This window comes from Phascolarctos cinereus, unplaced genomic scaffold (genome assembly GCF_003287225.1).
Source record: "Phascolarctos cinereus isolate Bilbo 61053 unplaced genomic scaffold, phaCin_HiC Scaffold_7;HRSCAF=346, whole genome shotgun sequence".
Classification (NCBI taxonomy): Eukaryota; Metazoa; Chordata; class Mammalia; order Diprotodontia; family Phascolarctidae; genus Phascolarctos; species Phascolarctos cinereus.
In genome coordinates this window covers 104363412-104383290 of record NW_027556180.1, presented here as the reverse complement: position 1 = coordinate 104383290, position 19879 = coordinate 104363412, and the positions used below count along the sequence as shown (strand labels likewise).

Here is a 19879-nt window from a genome sequence, read left to right as displayed (position 1 = left end):
TTTTGTACTTATTTCCTTAGGGCCCAGCAGAGTACCTGATATACTTTTTTTTCCCATTATGCTCTATTTTATTAATATCATATTTGCATTTTTTTTTGCTGACTTGATTTACCCCCCTTTTTTTTCTTAATAGAATTTAATTCTGGAGTGTGAGCAGGAACCAGTTAACTGCATTCATTGTCCAACCCCCATTGGTTTGAGAAAAGACTCCAAATTCTTGGCATATGAATCAGCTGTAGGATAGCTCCACCTTCTCCTTGTCAAGAGGCAGCAGGACAACAGTGGCTGCAGGCTTGGGGGTGGGTTGAGAGGCCCTTAGTTCCAGGAGGTACTGATGGATAGTTTTGACATCTCATTTCAGCCAAACAGCATTCTTCAGGCTATTTTCACAGTACTGCTGGATGGGATGCTCTGCTTAGGGAGCTGGGTGGCTCTCTAAGAAAACCTTAATTCTCTGGCCATTTTATCAGTTGTAAATCCTTCAACCGAAAGCTTTATTAGTCTTGCTATTAAGAATCTTCTTAGGTAATGATTACCAGTTGTCTTTTATAAATTTCCAAGCAGCTTTCTTCCCCTATTTGCTGCCTCCAGCTATGCCACAGATTGGGTGTGGGCCCAAGCTGAGACCTTTGCCTCTCACTCCAAAAAAGAGTTTGGGTCCATTTGTCTATGGGCCCCAGAAAACCCTTAAACTTTCCTTGAACTCATTTATTCGGTCAAAGATGTTTCAAGCTGTTGCCTGAAGCTATAATCCACTTAACTCGTCTTTCCCTATCTCAGATCAACCAGCTTTTCCTTATCCTAGGCCCTATCTTCCTTTGATACCCTAATGAAACCTAGTCCTCAGTTGTCTGGGTTATATTTGCCATCCTTGATCTAATTCAGATCCCATTCAACCTCTTCCTTCCTATCTTCTAGTTCTTTGTTACCCTAATAAAGCCTAGCCCTCCATTGTCTATCCCCAGAGGACCCCACCCATCTCCCAGACACTCCCATCTGGATTCTCCCTAAACTCCTACCCCAGTCACCCCAGCTTCAGGATCCTCCTTTCAGCCCCTCCTCTGGTCTCCCCAAATTACTTGGCTGTATCTAAGATTCATCCTGGCCCCCATTTAAGCACTGAGACTTCCTCATGCCTTCTCATCTTTACAAGCGCCACTAATGATCAGATTCCTTAAGAGTCTGGCCTGTATGGTTCATCTCTAATTAATCTCATCTTTGGCTGAAGGAAGACTTGGGTCAAATTCATTCAGGCAGTCCCTGTGTGTCATAATTCCGAGGTCCCAGCACCCTTGGCATCTATACCTCAACACCACCAATAACAGCCACACTAAGTATCCTGTGGATGCACCTCTTCTGAAAGTGCAAAGGCGAAGACTTTTTGAATTAGTTCAGGTGGTACAGTGGCCACACAACTTATTCAATTCTATTCTTTTCTTCTTGCATATCTGCTTCTTTGTGAAGCTTTAGCATAATGTCTAAGGTCTAATATCTAATATCACCATGCTTCAGAACGGTCAGATATATAGGACTCCTCAGAGCAGCAGAAAGAATCTGTTTCCCATCCACATGGGAACTACTAGCTTCTTCTAATGTTGGCTTATGTCCTGATTTTCCTAGTTTGCCCAAAACCAAAACCCTCAAGAGTGCATCTAGATGACCCTCACGAGGTTTAGGATCCCAGCCCAGCCTCTCCCCTGTGGGTGAAAAGATATCTTTCACAAATAGCTGAATTTCCTCTTAGAAGTCTGTATGGGACCAGAGAATTGAAAGAATCCCCAAGTTACAGCTCAGGTCACTCCAAACAGTATAATTGGGCTCATTCACAAAAGTCTCCATGACTTTTAGAACATCTACAATAATAATGATTCCAGCTCCAGGCAATGAAAAAAGATGATTTTGTAGCCCAAGTGGATTCACAGGGCATAGAGAAAGATGTTGTATGCCTGGCAATAAACTCTCCAACACAGCAGAACTGTATTGAGTCCAATACAATCCAACTGTTCCTAGGTTTAACTTTACCCACTGGTCTGGTTTAACATTTTTCAAAACCACATTTACCTCTGGTTTCTCCATCAACATTTTCAGTTTGGCTTCATTAGGTTCATCACTGGTAGAAATTGTTATAGGAGCCATCCCCTTGGGACAATCTTGTCTACTATATGGTCCATTGGCAGATAATTTTGTTTGGGACAACTTCAGTACTCTGTCATCTACTATCTGTTCTGCTTCCACATAAATGAGTGGAAACCCCATTTGTTTGGTCCATGTACTCATCACAGCCGCAATAGATTTACTACTGGCATTTTCTAACCTTCCCTGAAGGTCCTCTATGGCTGCATTCTTCTGTTGAAACTTGGATAAGTTTATGTTCATTCCTTTGTTAAAGTCCTTTTCCACAATGTAGTCATGCAATATTCTGCTGACAAATGCCCCTTTGCTATAGGATATAGCATCAAATATAATATCAACTTTGGAAGGATGGAGCACACTGATTTCAATAGGATGACTATTATCTAAAGCATCAAGCTCCTAGGTTTGGGTATAATCAGCAGAAACAAACTGAATCCAGATATCATATTCTGGGAAGCAATGGTCTACTTCAGATTCTCAATCCAAGAAACAAAGCCTTCATTTAGCAAAAGATGAGTCCACCATGCCATAGTAACAAGATTTCCAAAACATTGATGGGTGAATTCATGTCCCACAACCAAGCAAGCCACTGGCAGGATGAAGAACAGGATTTTTTTGGATCAAAAAGCAATACAGTCTCCACATAAATAACAAGGCCCCAGTTCTTCATGGCATCAGCTGCAAAGTCTGGAATAATAACAAGATCAATTTGGGTAGACGATAAGGAACAATGAAGTAGTCCTTATAAAAAGGTAGAGTTTTAGCAGCAACATCTAATGCAAATTTTCCTTGTCCTGCTTTGCCAACAGGTGTATAAACAAAAAGATACACCCCATCTTTTGACCTTGTCTCAACAAAGTCATATTCTCCCACTACAACTGCCACCAAGAATGTTGACATGACAGATGTGCAGGCAAACTTCACTTTATCAGGATATGATTTTCAGTCAATTACATTCATATTTGATAAAGCTACTGTGTCCTAAGGGACAACCAATGAGATGTCAAATGTTGGCATGATAGCAGGTCCATCCCAGCAAGGAAAAGCACTAGGGGTGCAGCAGCCTCAAACTGTGTGACAGCAGCATAATGCACCTCTCCAGAAGAGTGGTATATTTACCTCTATAGAAATCTTTCATTTTATCATTTAGTTCTCCAACAACATGTATCTTTAAGGTTCCTATGCCTGTTTGGAGTGTATTAGGAAAAGACAATGTAACTTTCTAATTTTCATTCTGACACTTAACATTTTGTGGCATGTATTTCTTCATCTTCTGGTGCATAGGAAGCTGTAATAATGTCAATGTCAGCCAATTCATCAGATTTTGATTAGTGGCCTGCCTTACGTGGGCCTTGGCCTCTAGCTTGCCCTGGAAGGTGAAGTCCAGTAGGTCAGGCTTGAGGCAGAGACTGTAATTGATTGGGGAGACATCATCTGGCAGCCTCTTGAATGGCCTCTTCTCCGGCATCGGCATCGCAGTGGCAGGGCCCTGGCTGTGGAGGTGGTGGCTGAGGCAGAGGCTGAGAGATGGAGGAGCAGGACTAGGAGGGGGGAAGGAGGAGGAGGAGGAGGGCTGGGGAAGTAAAGGTGGCAGTTACAGGGCAGACATGGGGCTAAGGAGAGAGCAACTGCCAGCCACATCCAGAGCACTGGCTATCGCCTGAGGAGACCCGGGGGGGAGGAACCCAGCGAGGGGGACCTGACACACTTAAAAAATATTTGATTGATTGATTCATTTTAAATTTTTGAACGGAATCAGACAATGTACTTTATAATTCTCATTTCTGTTCTTACTAGTAACCATTGAGTGGGATTGAGATCACTTACCCAAATAAAAACTCAGAGGTTTCTCCAGGTAGAAAACAGAAGGTTTTATTTTAGCAAGTCTGGTGTGAGAGTTGGGCATCACCTACCCAGGGCTGACTGGAGTAGTGAGGCAGGCAGGATACAAGCAACAAGCAAGCAGTTATATACACCTTGACAAACAACTCTAAGAAACAAAACCCCCCCCATACACACTTGTTTACCTCAATCTCTTTATCCTCATTGGTTGAGGTAAGAGACCTTGCATTCTACCCAGAGACTAAGAGATACATTTTACCCAAAACAAGCTTGGCAGCTAGAAGACTGCCTAATTTGGTAAAGATAAGTCTAGGGTGGTGGTTACAAAACAAGGGAGGGGGTGGGCAACAGATGTATGACCCAATCACATGATTTACAGGAAAACGAAACTTAGGCCCAGCTAATGCCAAAGCCTTAACTAAATTTTGGGGGCATAGCTTCCATTTCACATGAGAAGCTTTCACTTGTCCCACACACCATTATGACCTTAAACAAGTCCCTTTGCCTCTCTAGCCTTGGTTTCCTAAAATAAAGTGTTTGGGCTAAGGTCATTCTTGGCTTTGATAATTTGACCCTATCAAAAAGTAGAATGTAACCTTGTGCATACTCTACAATTCTCTTTTTAATCATGTTTCCCTGTGTTTCTCATTTCTTGACTACATGCCATTTAAATGCAACCAACTTCCCTAATTGAGTTTAAATTGTTTTATTCCTCTGTAGGATTTGCTTCTTAACTCTTCAGACTTGACAACCATGTCTTAAATGCCTTTTCCCTCATTCTTTGTGACCTTACTCTACGATATATGTTTGACCCTATGGCTCCTTTTTTTCCATTTTTAGAAAGGATATAGAACTCCATTATTTATTCCTTTTTTGCCTCTGATTTTAGCTCTCCAGACTTCAGCAAAATATCCCCACCAAAGTACCTTTTCCTCAACCATTTTCAATTCCATTTTTATGTCTTGTTTTCCTCTACTAGATTATAAGCTCCAAAAAGGACAGAGATTGTCTTTCATTTACATGTCTACACATGCCTGATATAGAGTAAGCACTAAAAAAAAATGCTTTTTTTAAGCCCACAGTTCTACTTCCTTTTTATTCATTTTTAATCATGTGGCAATACATTGAATAAAAAGGAAATAGAACTATGGATTCAAGTAAAATACTACTGATTTTACTATTCAGATACAGCTTGGATACTACAGTCTATTGCAAGGGTTGCTACATCTTTAAGACAATAACTTCCGAAGAGATATTTCTGTTTTTCTATTCAATGCAGTGGGAGGGGGTGCAGGAAGGAATGGCATCTCCCCAGCTCTGTAGGCAGGAAGGGTTCCCTGAAAACAGGAAGAGGGCATCCCAGCAGAGCAATAGTCATCCCTCTGATACTCTGAAGGCAAGGAGAAAATAGGAGAGAGTTCAATAAAAATGATCAAACTGTAAGATAGTAGTCCCAGAAAGATGTTCTGATTGGAAAATTACAGGGGCTTTAAAATCCCAGAGGCTTATGAATGGCACTCCCTTTTAAAATGAGAAATTATAAAATGAATAATATTATGTGTCAGAAGTTGTCATCTGTCAAAAATGGATATTCTTAAATCTTTTGGGAATTTTTGTCCATATTTTTTTCAAGGCTTATTTTAAAGGCTATTTTTTTTGTCCACCAGAAAGCACATCTATAAACATTTCATGTTTTTTTTTTCTCCAAAGTAGTATTAATATGGCATTTTTAATTTAATTTCAGGCATAAACAACATTAAAATAACTATTTTATTCTATAAAAAAAAATTAAAATCCCAAGAAGATTCTGGGAAGATGGCAGAGTAAGTCAGAAAATTCCGAGATCTCAAGATTTTCCCCCACAAAAGAGACAAAATAGAACCTTAGGGCCAACAAAGTATAGGTAAAAATAAATAAGAATAGGGGCACTACAGGAGTCTTCCAGTGACAATTGGAGAATGCCAGAAGAAATGTCCTAAGAGGATGTTTGGTCCCTGTGAAGAGTAAACACCCCCAGTCTGGAGGCCTTGTTTGGATAACCAAAAGCAGCAAGCCTGGGGTTAACTGGTTTGGGAGGGTGTCTGGGACCCAGCTATAAGAACTTTTTACCCCAGGGATAGGGAGGGGAGTTGGGTGTCTGAGCCCAGGAAGATCTGAGGAACTTCTGCTGACAAGGAAAGCCAGACTCAGCTGTGCTGTGGAGAGCAGCTGGGATGAGAAGGAATGAGTACATGCCCAGTGAATGCAGAAGCAGTGGGGCAGAAGGCCCCTGGCTGTGGGTACATACAGTAGGCTGGAGGTCTAGCTTTAGTTCCAGGCTTGAGGGGAGAACTGAAGATCTGGGGCAAGAAGCACCATACTCCAGGGCTAGAGGTGATATACAAATTAAGCTGTTAGTACAAAAAATGCAAAGGCAAAGGAGAAAGAATCCAAGACTAGAGAAAACTTGGGTTCATCTTCTGAAGAGGATATTGAAGCAAAGAAACTCCCTAAAAGCAAAGAAACCTACCCTAAAGAGTAACATTTAATAGTCACCTTCCCAAAAAAGAATTCAGAGAAGAACTTAAAAAAAAACTTTAAAAATGAAATGAGAGAGAGATGGAGAAAAAACTAAAGAAACAAACAAATAAATAAATAAAACAATAAATAAATAAATGGATGAATAATTTGATAAATAAATGAATGAGTGAATGAATGAATAAATAAATAAATAAGAATAATCCAAGAAAAACAAGAAGACTATGAAAGGAAAGTCAACCAATTTGAAAAGGAGATCCAGAATCTTAAGGAAGAAAATGACACCTTGAAAATTAGAATTGGGCAAGGTGAAGCCCATGAAATTGTAAGAAATCAAGAAATAATTAAACAAAATAGAAAATAGAAAAAGAAATAGAAGAAATAGAAAAGAAAGTGAATCATCTTATAAGAAAAACAACAGATCTGAAGAATAGATCAAGAAGAGAAAACATAAAAATAATCAGATCAACTGAAAACTATGATCAGAAAAAGAATCTTGATATAATAATATGAGAAGTAATTAAAGAAAATTGCCCTAAAGCATTAGAAGGAGGGAAAGTAGAAATAGGAAAAAAAAATCCATCATTCACCACTTAAAACAGATCTTATGAGGAAAACTCATAGGAATATCATAGTCACATTCCAAAACCCCCAGCTCAAGGATAAAATATTAAAAAGCAACAAGAAAAAACAATTTAAATATGATATTGCCACAATTACAATCACCAAAAATCTAGTAGTAGAGACATTAAAGGACCACAAATCTTGGAACACTATATATAAAAGACTAAAAGAACTGGGCCTCTGGCCGAAAATTTCATACACAGCAAAGTTAATTATTATCATGAATGAAAATAAATGGATATCTGATCAATTGTCAGACTTTCAAGATTTTGTTAAAAAAAAACAAAAAACCTGAACTTAATGGAAGATTTGACATATAAGAGCCAAGAGAAACATAAGGTACGTATCAAAGACTGATTACAAGAGATTTAATAAGGACAGTGCATTTATTTTTTATATATGTAAAATACAAAATGTGTATTTAAGATTCTTATTAATAATTGGGTAGCTCATAAGAAAGGTTGGGTAGACCTGAGTATGATATGACTTTAAAGAGTAAAACCATTTAGAAACAGCTAAAAACAGTAATTATTTTATACAAATGAGATGCAAGAGGAAGAATCAATACAGGGGAATTATATATGACAGGAGGGCTGGTAGTTCTTGTAACCTACTTTCATTGGGAATGCGTTTAAGAGGGAACAATACATATATATCTAGAAGAGTATAAAAATCTTCTAAATTTAGAAGAAATAAAATTGTGAGGGGATAGGGAGAGAGGAGGGGACAAGAGAAAGCTCTCTAGAAGGGAGGGTGAGAGAATGGATTATAGGGGGCTGTGGATGTTTATATTTATGGGAATAGGAGGATAGGGGAAAGATCCTTGGAGTGGGTTAGGCTAAGTAATAGAAGGGCAAGGTAGTGGGTAGAAGTAAAGTAGAAGAATCAGAAGGGGTAGGACACAAGAGATATGCATATACATAAAAACAAAGAACAGGAGTAGAATGTTTTTGGGAAACTATATGTCTATACATGTAAGTATACACACACATACATGTATATGTATATGTATATGTATATGTATATGTATATGTATATGTATATGTATATGTATATGTATATGTATATGTATATGTATATGTATATGTATATGTATACATCTATATCTATAGCTATAGAGAAATATATCCACACTCAACTGTAGCCTTTTGGAGGGTGAGGGGGAAGAGCGGGAAAAAAAAAGGACAAAATTTTTTTTTTAAAGTGCACAACAAAGAACAAAAGAAAACTTGCAAGGAAGTAAAGAAAAGATGGACAGCTGTCAACACAACATGTACTGTTTGTCATACAGGCTTTCTTGAAATGAAAATTTATTGTTACATGTTTTGAATCCTCTCTTATGCTCTGCTATGCACATGATATGATTTTTTTTCTTTTCTTACTTTGTAATTAAGATCCAATATTTAAGTTTATAATATTTTTTTAATTCTGTATTTGTGTACTGGTGTTTGAGTCTAAAATAAAATTAAATTTAAAAAAAAGATTAAAATCCTAGAGTAAAATCCACACAATTGATCACCATTCTTTTAATTACTTTTTTTTTTTAAGTTTCAGACAACAGAACAGCCACAGCTTTTGGCATTAGAAATTTGTATTCCTATCGTGGCCCTGCCATATTAGTACAATGAATCAACTCCACCTCCCAGTGCCCCAGTTTATCTTCATCTTGAAATATAATCTTCACAGATACAAAGCAAAGACAATCCTTTCCATGCAGTAGCTTATATTCTGACAGAAGAAAATAATACGTGAATTGGGATTGAAAAGTGTTAGGGAAAAGATACTTATGTGGGAACATGGTACTAAAGTCTGGAGACTTAGGATCAGAGAATAGAAAGGTATGAATAAACCTATGTCCTTTCTAAAAATGGAGGCTACAAAAGGAAAGTACCTCAGGAAAAGAAGGGCAGCATAGAGCCAAATACATATTCTAGAGTGAGTTCACAAATAATGAGGGAAAAAAAGATTAGCCAAATAAAGCTGTGAAAGGCAAACAAGATTATACTAAAACTATTACTAGACAGTAAACTTTCATGGGGATAGAGTGTCAGGCCGGAGGTCAGGAAGACTTATTTTCCTGAGTTCAAATCTGACCTCAGACTTAATAATTGTATGAACCTTGGCAAATCATTTAAGTGAAGTAAGGCATGGTTTGCCTTAGTTTCGTCACCTGTAAAAATGAGCTGGAATGGGGTGTTTGATGGCACAGTGGATAGAGCACTGGCCCTGGAATCAGGAGGACACAAGTTCAAATCTAGGTTCAGACACTTGATATGTAACAGCTGTGTGACCCTGGTCAAGTCATTTAACCGCAATTTTCTCGCAAAAAAAAAATCACAATGACTACCTTTGAGGCAGCTAGGTGATGTAGTGGATAGAGCTCCTGCCTTAGAGTCAGGAGGACCTGAGTTCAAATGTGGCCTCAGAAACTTGACAAGTTACATTTAATATCTGTGTGACCTTGGGCAAGTCACTTCATCCTGATTGCTTCACCAAAAAGCAAAAACAAAACAAAACAAAACAAAATGAGCTGGAGAAGGAAATGACAAACCACTTCAATATCTTTGCCAAAAAAAACTGCAAAGGGGGTCGCAAAAAGTTGGAGACAAATGAAAAATGATTAAACAATAACAAAAAACAAAAAAACAAATGAACAAAAAAAAAACCCTTTCATGAGTTATGTGCTCCACAGTTGTATACCAAGAAGATAGGTCCAGTATCTTCAGGCAAACCTATACTTCTAAAATCCTTTTGTGCTGCAGGATCAGAATAATAATGGAACCATGCAACTGTCTTTGTGTACCCACAAATTGACGTGTGCTTTATAAGGACAAAGGAATACACACACACACACACACACACACACACACACACAACACATTTTGAAAGTTCTGGGACAATTACATTTTTCAATCAGCAGAGTTTTATTTTATGAGAATGTGAAATATGAGCCCATGTGAAAATGTTTGATCTCTGCCTAAAGCCAATGACATTACAGTCACCTAAATCTCCTATGGTAGACCTGGATAAGCATTACTAGTTTCATTAGCACCATAAAATTGTTCAGGAGATAGATCATGCTCAACAATTAAATATTTTTAAAATCAATAAAAACTCCTTTATGTTCATGATCAGCTTATTTTTACCCCCATTGGATAATTCTAGATCTCTAATATGTTTAATTTAAAAATAAGATATTCATCTTTCAGAAAATTTCATGCACATTAATGGCAGTCAATAAATATTAATTGATTGGTGTTTTTCCGTGGTAATTTAAAAACAAAAACAATAGTCTTTTAATGTTCACCTTGCTGGATGTCCTGGTACCATCTCATTGTTTCAATAATAACTATTCATATAAGCATACTTCTCTGTAACAAACCTAGAGGGGAATGGAAAATGTCACACTGAATGGGCTGGCAAGAATGGATTATTATCTGTATAATTGAAATAATACCTATATTGGTGAGATCACAGATCTATATAAGTATTTCTTTCAGTAATAACTAAAAGACCATACTTTGACAGATTTCCAGGCTTTCCTTTCATAAGCAGTGGATAAACATACTCAAGTCTTCCAACTTATCTCTTCTCAAGTTTATTCAGACAGACATATCTCTGTGTGTGTGTGTGTGTGTGTGTGTGTGTGTGTGTGTGTGTGTATAAAAAGGGCTATCCCCCATATGAAGCGTGGGGTGTAGATATATGACTCAAAACAGGAGGAATAGACATCTCTAGTCTGCTCTCCCTACCCTTCTCCAAGGGAGAGTTTAATACCTGTTAGGAGGGGAAGGTAGGTGGCACAGTAGATACAGTGCCAGCCTTGGAGTCAGGAGGACCTGAGTTCTAACCCAGCCTCAAACACTTACTAGCTGAGTGATACTGGGTAGGTCTTTTCCCCCTGATTTCATCAGTTTCCTCATCTATGAAATGAGATGGAGAAAGAAATAGCAAAACAATATTTTTGTTATGATTCATGGTTTCCTTTGTTCTTGAAGAGGACCAAAATGACATTAATATTTTGGAATCAAGTTACACTGTGTCCAGCTGTGGTTGACTGACCATTACAAGTTTGGAATGCTCTACCACAGTTTGGGCACAAATAGTGCCCATGAACATTTGAAGTGGAGGTGTCTCTGAAATTGTGCATCTAATGTTTGTTTTGAGCTACTGAAATTCTGCTTTGCTCATAGAGCATAGAGCCTTCTCCAATGAGGGCATGCCATGCTAGGTGGTCCTGGGCCAGTGTCTTCAATTTCACACAATCAATTCCCAAGTTCTTCAGAGAGCCCTTGAGAGTGTCCTTTTATTGCTTCTCACCACCATGTGAGCCCCTTCCTTGCAAGTGTTCTCTGTAAAATAGTCTTTTAGGCAAGTGTTTGTTTTGCACTCATTGTGGCCCGCCTATCAGAGCTGCACTCTCTGCAGTAGAATTTGAATGCTTTGCAGTTTAGCTGGAGCAAGGACCTCAGCCTTCCAGGTGATCTTCAGAATCTTCCTAAAACAATTCAAAAGGAAGCAGCTCAGTTTCTTAGCATGGCACTGGTACACTCTCCAGGTTTCACAGGCCCTACAACAAGTTCAGCACAACAGTTCTGTAGACCTTCAGTTTGGTAGGCAGTTTAATACCTCTTCTCTCCCACACTTTCCTTCAAAGCCTCCCAAACACTGAGCTAGATCTGAGCTTATAACTGTAGTTTATTGTTAATTAGTGTCAGTATTTGAAGCTGTCATTAAACCTCTTCCAAACTGTTCTCTGTAGTTGATTAAGTTTTCATACCAGTGAAATGGAACATGGGGCACAACTTGAAGGTAGTTGTTTGAAATTAACTCCAAAGGGAATATAGATTTGAGAACAAAACCTTGCATTTGGCAAGATCAAAAGCAGACAAGATCAGGAGGCGTATATGAAACTGCTTAAAACTCACCTTGTTGAAAAACATGAATCCTTTCAGTATGTTCACCCTTTGACAGCTTCCATATTTGGTAAAAACTGATTCTTGGGGACTCAGCTTTGTAGTATTGATTTTTCTTTTAAATTAAAGGCTATTTTCATATTTTGTTACACTTCTCTGTGGGTATCAAAAACATAAAGGAATAGGGAAGGATTGCATTAAACACTTGACTTTGGAATCATTTTCCTGTTAAATTTCTAAGAGATCTCAACATTCTGTTTTATGTATTTTAAGGAAACATTTAGTTTGAAGTTATATTATTTCTTTTTTTCTTTGTTTGCTAAGACACATTGTTAATTTGCTCCCCAACATGCACTTACTGTATTGGATGATTGTAAAGAAAAACATACTCTTTCACTTAATTTCCAGCACTACTCTATATACTTCTTATCCTTATAAGCTCATTTTCTGCTTTTCAATATGTGTTTTGCTTATAGGAGGCCCATTATTTATGCCGGTTTTCTCTTGATAAGAGTGAACAGACTTTGGATATGATTGCTTAATATCATTACCTTTTCATTACTGCAAGGAAAACAAACAAACCAACCAAAAATATCCAGTGTTTAGTACCACTTGCTACAGCTTCCATGTGGGAAATAGTCTCAGTATGTGTATGGCACAGTGTTAATAGGCATGAACTTATCGTGATTTTAGTAGGAAAAAGTGCTTTTTAACTGATCTTTTACTACTCAATTCAGGGTTTATAATTAAGATGTTTCTAAAGAGACTTCTTCTCATTTCATGGGGCAGATGAATGAAGAAGAGAGTAGTACACTCTTTCCTATTTGCACATTAGCAGGTACTGGTGTCATAGGTAAAAGCAGCTCTTGTATGTCTTCCAAATATGATACTTTTATGTTTATGTGTAAGTCACAAGTTATCACATATTTTCTCAGTTCTATTGTTAATTATTAATTACAGTTTTGCACATTTTCCTTTCTTTGAGTGTAAAATGTTCCTTTAGATAGGGGAAATAAATATGTTCCACCTAATATAATTTGTTAATTGTTAATAAATAGATATACTTCCAAATGATCCAAAAGTTAATATTTTTTTTTTGGCTAGGCAATGGGGTTAAGTGACTTGCCCAGAGTCATACAGCTAGTAAGTGTTACGTGTCTGAGGCTGGATTTGAACTCAGGTCCTCCTGAATCCAGAGCCGGTACTCTATCCACTGTGCCACCTAGCTGCTCCCAAAAGTTAATTTTCTGAAAAATGTAGTGTACATTTCTGCCTTCCATTTCCCCCACAACTCAAGCCCTCTCTCCAGTCTGTTTATGCATATTTTAGGTAATATATTCTGGTGTATATGACTCTGAATAACTAAAATATACTTAAATTTCTTTATCTGTTGATGACGATAAGGATATGCTAAGGAATTATTTAGTAAAGTAGTGTTTATTGTGACTTTTTTTTATGAAAGTAAGTTTGGAAATATTTGCTCTTGAAATAGGTGCTTTTGTTATTTCTGTTTTTAATGTGATTATTGGTTTTGTAATTGTGCATTATTAAATAGCATTAGGAATATCAGCAGTCATATAATATAGAAAAATGCTGTCTTAGACCATTCAATATTATAGAGGTATAGTATATACCACAAAAGGCATGAAGAAATAATTGATATTCAGCCATTTGCTTAGGATGACAGAGTCAGATCCTGACTCTGGCACATTGATTTGAAAATGCAATAAAGTGCAAGTCTCAGTTTTTATGGCTAAATTGTTGAAAGTTGCTCACCTGTATTGGTAGATTTTTCCTTTTTATCATTGGGGAACTTTCTATCTGAATTAAGTCACATTTGTTGACTGGGGCCATTCTCTGGTAGAATTAATATATATAGTTAGCAAAGTTTTTTTTTTCCCCAGAGTTTTAATACATTCAAAATTATGTATTACAAACATTCTGATGACAATATGGAGGATGAGAAAATATAGGCAGATTAATTCAAAGGCTGTTCTGATCAAGTCTTATTAACTCCTTTCAAAAACATGCATAATTTAAATTTCTGATTTAACTAAAGCAACATGTAAGGAAAACACCACAATATGTGACAAATCCATAAACTAGTCCTCTTTTGGATGAGCATAAGATGTAGAGGAATAATAATTCACTTGAAGGAGAGTACAAGGTGCTTTCTACTATTTTTAATATCTTATGACTCCACTTAAAAGGGTAAAAATTTTCCACATTTGCTCAAAATCTCCTTCCGAACCTGGAGTCCTGAATTATGACCAACTGCCATGTTTTAATGTCATGTCTAGATATGCTAGCACTTTTGGGAAAATGACTATAGATATTTCAGTCAAAAATAGTTTCATCTGTGACCTTTGTTGAATCCATTTTTCTTTTTACACAAAAGACACTTTCAAATAATCTATGTTCCACAGTTTCAAACACTCTGAATCTCATTGCAGCTAGGTAGCAAGGATTTAAAAACAAGATTTAAGGAGATTTTAAAGTTATGCTTAAATGTGATTGTCTATACCCCACTCCCTTCTGTAGTTTGTTTATGCTTTGTCAAAGGTTCATATTTTTCTGAAACAGAATACTTTAAAACTGTTACCACTGTAATACTTAAATATTATTTAACTTCTCCACATCAAGCCTTTAAATTTATCAATTTTCTTAAATGATATTTCATAAATTCCATCTTACTTAATATTCTTGAATAAAATTTCAAGATACAAATAAAATTATATTCATTGCCATAAAAAGAACATTAGTTTACTTGCTATTACATTTCTCATTCCACTCTTTCCTTTTCATTTTTCTATCACATTTGTTCACTTAGAAGTTATGATGAACAATTTGACAGCCACATTTCTGATAGCTTAAAAGTACTAAAATTGCAATAGTTAAACTATTAAATTTATCCACAAAGTCTTTCTTCAATGAGTCATCATTACATAAAAATAGCCTTGGATCCATTAAGGACATTGAGAGGAATTTCAAGATTTGATTGGTTTTAACATGTTGGAAAGATTTTGTTTATGATCCTTGCAAAATTCCGTATTCCATAGGCTTGATGTTAAGACATAGCACCAGTAAGTTGGCCACATGGAGATGAATTATTTTTTCATGACATCTAAGCAGCATAGTGGATAGAGCACTGGGTCTGTAGTCAGGAAGAGTTCAAATCCAAGCCTCAGACACTTTCTAGCTGAGTGAAACTATACAAGTCACTTAACCTCTGTCTGCCTCTTGTTTCCTCAACTAAAAATGAAGATCCAAATAGCACCTACTCCCAGGATTGTTTGAGGATAAATTTACTATTTGTAAAGCACTTTATTCAATTTCTGACACATAGTCAATAGTAATGTTCCTTTTTTGGTTTCTTCCTTCTTTCCTTCCTTCCTAGTTAATTAATGAAAAAAAAATAGAAAATAGTCTTCAGTCCAATTAAGTCCCTGTTTACTGTAGCGACATTGGCAGAATGGTTAAAAAAAAAAAGAGAGGTAGAAAGTGCCAAGAAACATATGGATAGTCCAGGAAATGATGGCTAATTTTTTTTTCCTTTGTAGAAACATATGGAAAAGCCTCACATAAGATGAGAAAGATGGGTTTTTCTTTGCAGTAAAAAAAAGTATCATTCATACCAAATAAGAATTCTACATAAATATGAAAGTATTTTTTTAAAATCTACTAGACCTACCATGTAATCAGTTAGGAGGCAAGATAGCATAGGTCAAGAGAACTACACCTAGAAACTCAGAAAAAAAAAAACTGAGTTTAAATCTGGCCTCACTTCCTAGATATATGACCTGGGCAAGTCAGGATAACTTTTGTTTGCCTCAGTTTCCTGGATTTTAAAATGGGGAAAGTAATAGCACCTACCTTTCAAGGTTGTTGTGAGAATAAAATGAGATATTTGTAAAACACTTTGAAAACTTTAAAGTACTTTATAAATACTTGATATTATTATTTAACCTTGAATTATCAAAAACTATTATGTCTAATATATTCTTATTACATTGTTTCCAATAGTCTATTTTAGATAGCATGCCTATTTAATTGCCTTAAATATTTATTATTAAAGATAATATCTATTCATCAGTTTTGCAAAAAAGTTGGTCTGAGAAAATCCTAACCACCTAACCATTTTGATGTAATAAAATGAATTTTGCTATATACAGATATAATACCACATTAATATATTAAAAGTAGAAAAAGTGAGATGCAATGTACATTGGGTTAAAACTGAAGATACATGAACAAATATCTTTGACAAATGTTTTCATGCTTTTCTGTGAAGCACTATGAATATGTAATTCTCTTAATTGTCACTAATGTTGGTCGTTTTACCAATAAGCAAAAACAATATAAAGCTGTAGGGGAAAATCAGTTGCCAACCACACAGCAGCTGGAGGGAGCTTTGGGGAGCAATTCAGACGCATGACCAGTTAATTGGGGAGGGTCAGTATACCTCAGGGAGGGATCTGAAGAAAGAAAAAAAATGGAGAAAGCAGAATTAGAGGAGACAAAATAGGTAATAATTTTAGACACAAAAATATTACTGTGATAGTTGTACTGTAGGGAGCATCTTTTCACCAGCTCCAGTTGAAAAAGGTTATTAAGATGATTTTTAAGGTAGAAGTGGTGGAATGGGACCAGAAAACATTGAGATTTGGTTTGGGAATTTTGGTAGTATTATTCTGTGCATAGAAAAACAGTTTAAGTGAAAATAATAAGTCAGAAATGGAAAGGAAAAAATTATAATGTATCTCCTCAAAACTAGTTTCCAAGATGGTGGCTTTTAAACTTTAAAAATCAATGCTGGACATTTCTCAGAGTTTGAGTGATGAAATCATGGAATCAAAGTGTTTGATATTCAACTACTTGATCTTATTCTGAATGAATATCCTGTTCACTTTGTTATGACTTTATAAAGTCAAGTCATTTTATGTATTTGCCTATCTCTGCTCATAGATTATATGTTTCCCTCAAATAACATTATCCTTCTCTGTGAGTCTATTACCTGGTTCTCAAAGAACTTGCCAGGAGAGTTCATTCACCAAAGATCATTGATCTACTCCAAACTATAGAGTGAGTCCTGGAGATTATATTCATTTCTCAAACTACCTTACTTGGCTACTGCTAATAGAGGCAGCTAAGTGACACAGTAGATAGAGTGCTGAACCTAATAGAGTCAGAAAGCCCTGGCTTCAAATCTGGCCTCAGACAGTTACTAGCTGTGTGACCCTGGGCAAATCACTTTATGCTGTTTGCCTCAGTTTCCTCATCTTGAAAATGAGCTGGAGGAAATGACAACCCACTCCAACATCTTTGTCAAGAAAATCCCAAAAAGTGGTCATGAAAAGTTGTACATGAGTGAAAATGACTCAACAACTTAATTCATTTTGTAATAGCATAAAACTTTGCTTCATGGAACCTTAATCAAAAAACCACATTTCCATGAAGAGGTCAGGATTGGATAACTGAAACTAGATTCAAATCCCTTTGACTAATTTATGAATGGATTCAATAAAATAATTTAAACATTTTTTAAAATAATTTAAGTTTTTTTAACCCAAAACATCTATTAATCTTTTATAAATTTGTTCACTAACTCCTTTATTCACTCATTCACTTAAACTAAGTGTTATTGATTTTTAAAGTGTTGTATCACAGTAATTTCAGACTCTATGACTGGAAAATAACAATGAACTTTCATTTTTACTAAACAAAAACCAGGCAAAAATAACCTATATATATATATATATATTGATGTCAACTTATGATATGGCCATCATTGTTTCTTAATAACTCCTCCACCCCTTTGTTGTTTAGAAGGAGTCATGTTTCACTCGCTATTCTCTAGCAACATGATGGATTATTACACCTTTAAGAGTTCCTTTTATTTACACTATTTAGTTATAGTATGTCTCTGTGTATTTTTTTTTAAAATCTTGCCTTTGGTGGAGCTATGGCTGAGGCCCCATCGTAAACCTGACTCAACATACCTCAAAATAAATGGATGCTTATTGAATAATTACAAAAGCCAAATGAAACCGAAAAGCAGCATGCCAAATGACTTGAATCTTTCATACACCGTGTTTGTGTTAGGAAAGAAGGATAGAACACTCAGAAAATACAGGTACTATTGGATATATGATGAAGGTTGAATATGAAGTCAAACTAATGTGAAAAAATTGATGATGTATATAATAACACAAGGACATGTTTGTAAAAACAGTACAGCATTGGCACTATTCATCACAAGAAAGGTCACATGAAAAAGCAAAACTAAATTGGCATTCACCATCCCAAAGGTCTTGGGATTGCTTAAGAACTCTGGATAGCTCTTAGGAAATTGCTTAGGCAATAAAAAAGGAAATCAGAATTACTATATAACATGGAATATTAATTCAATATTTCCTTAGCAGACAGATAATCTTGCTAATTTTATATCAAGCTAACACCTAAAAATATTAATAAGATTTCTATTTTAATACTGTCACAAGTATTACTCCTTCCACACTCCTACATGATTCATATAAAATATTGTTTAAATGCTAAGACTGTCTACCATCGAAGATAAAGTGGACAATTTTGTCTTTTACCCAGATAATTATCATTGATAGTAAGGAGGAAATGACATATTTTCTTTACTAGTTAATTTTATTTAAAACATATACCATAATAGCTAATTTCAGCAAATACACACATATAAACACATGTATATATATATATATATATATATATATATATATATATGTATATATAATATGCATACATACACATATGCATACATATGCATACACATCCATACATTCACACATATATACACACAGTGGTATGAAAATAAAACCTCTGAGTGTGAATCAGTATATATTTTATTTTATAATTCTATCCTGGGTAGGGCAGTTTAAAAAGGCAACTTCAGTTTCCTGCCTTAAAGATAAATAGTACAGAGCTACATCATAATATAGCAATAGTTCCAAGTATGTGAGGTGTATATCCAGACTTTCCTGTTTCTAGTTCTCAGCAACCATTAAATGCAATCCTGGATCTACTACTTACCACATTTGTTTCGTGGAAAGCCTCTCTGGGCCTTAGTTTTCTCTTTATGAAAATGAGGGTAATATTTGCAATTCCAGACTGATTTTGTGTGTGTGTGTCTGTGTGTGTGTGTGTGTGTGTGTGTGTGTGTGTGTGAGAGAGAGAGAGAGAGAGAGAGAGAGAGAGACATAGACAGAAACAGAGACAGACAGAGACAGAGAGAAACAAAGAGAGAGAAGCAGTTAGAAGAAGCTTGGAAACTGACTTGATAGAATACAGAACTTTGAATGATGAAGACCTTAGTTCAAATCCAGTCTCAGGCACTTACTAACTGTATAATCCTGATAAGTCACTTAATCTCTGTGTGTTTTAGTTTCCTAAACTGTGATATGGGGCTAATAACAGCATCTACCTACCTGTTGTGAGGATAATATGAGGCAATATTTATAAAGTTCTTAGTATAGCGTCTTATATGTGGTAAGTATTTAATAAATGCTTGTTCATTTTCCCTTTCCTCCTCTTTTCAAACCTTAACTATCTATATAAAACACTTTTAGTTATTGTTTGAAATTTATAAACTTCTTACACATATAAAGATAACTTTTTTTTTCCTTTCCCCCCCGGAGATGAGCATTGCGAAGCAATTAAAAACGTTTTTCATTTACTTTTTTTTTGCCTTTGATGAAATTGAATAAATTGTGATTTTTTATTATTGTCATTCTGTTATGAAATTCTGTTTTAGGGGTAGCTTACATATTCCCAAGTTCTTTTCAATTTAATCAATTAATATTTACTTGATGCCCATGAGA

General features: G+C 35.8%; 1 pseudogene; it reads right to left on the bottom strand.

Moving 5' to 3' along the window:
• Positions 1-375: 375 nt before the first annotated feature.
• On the bottom strand, positions 376-3607 carry LOC110212458 (puromycin-sensitive aminopeptidase pseudogene; annotated as a pseudogene).
• Between the last annotated feature and the right edge of the window lie 16272 nt (positions 3608-19879).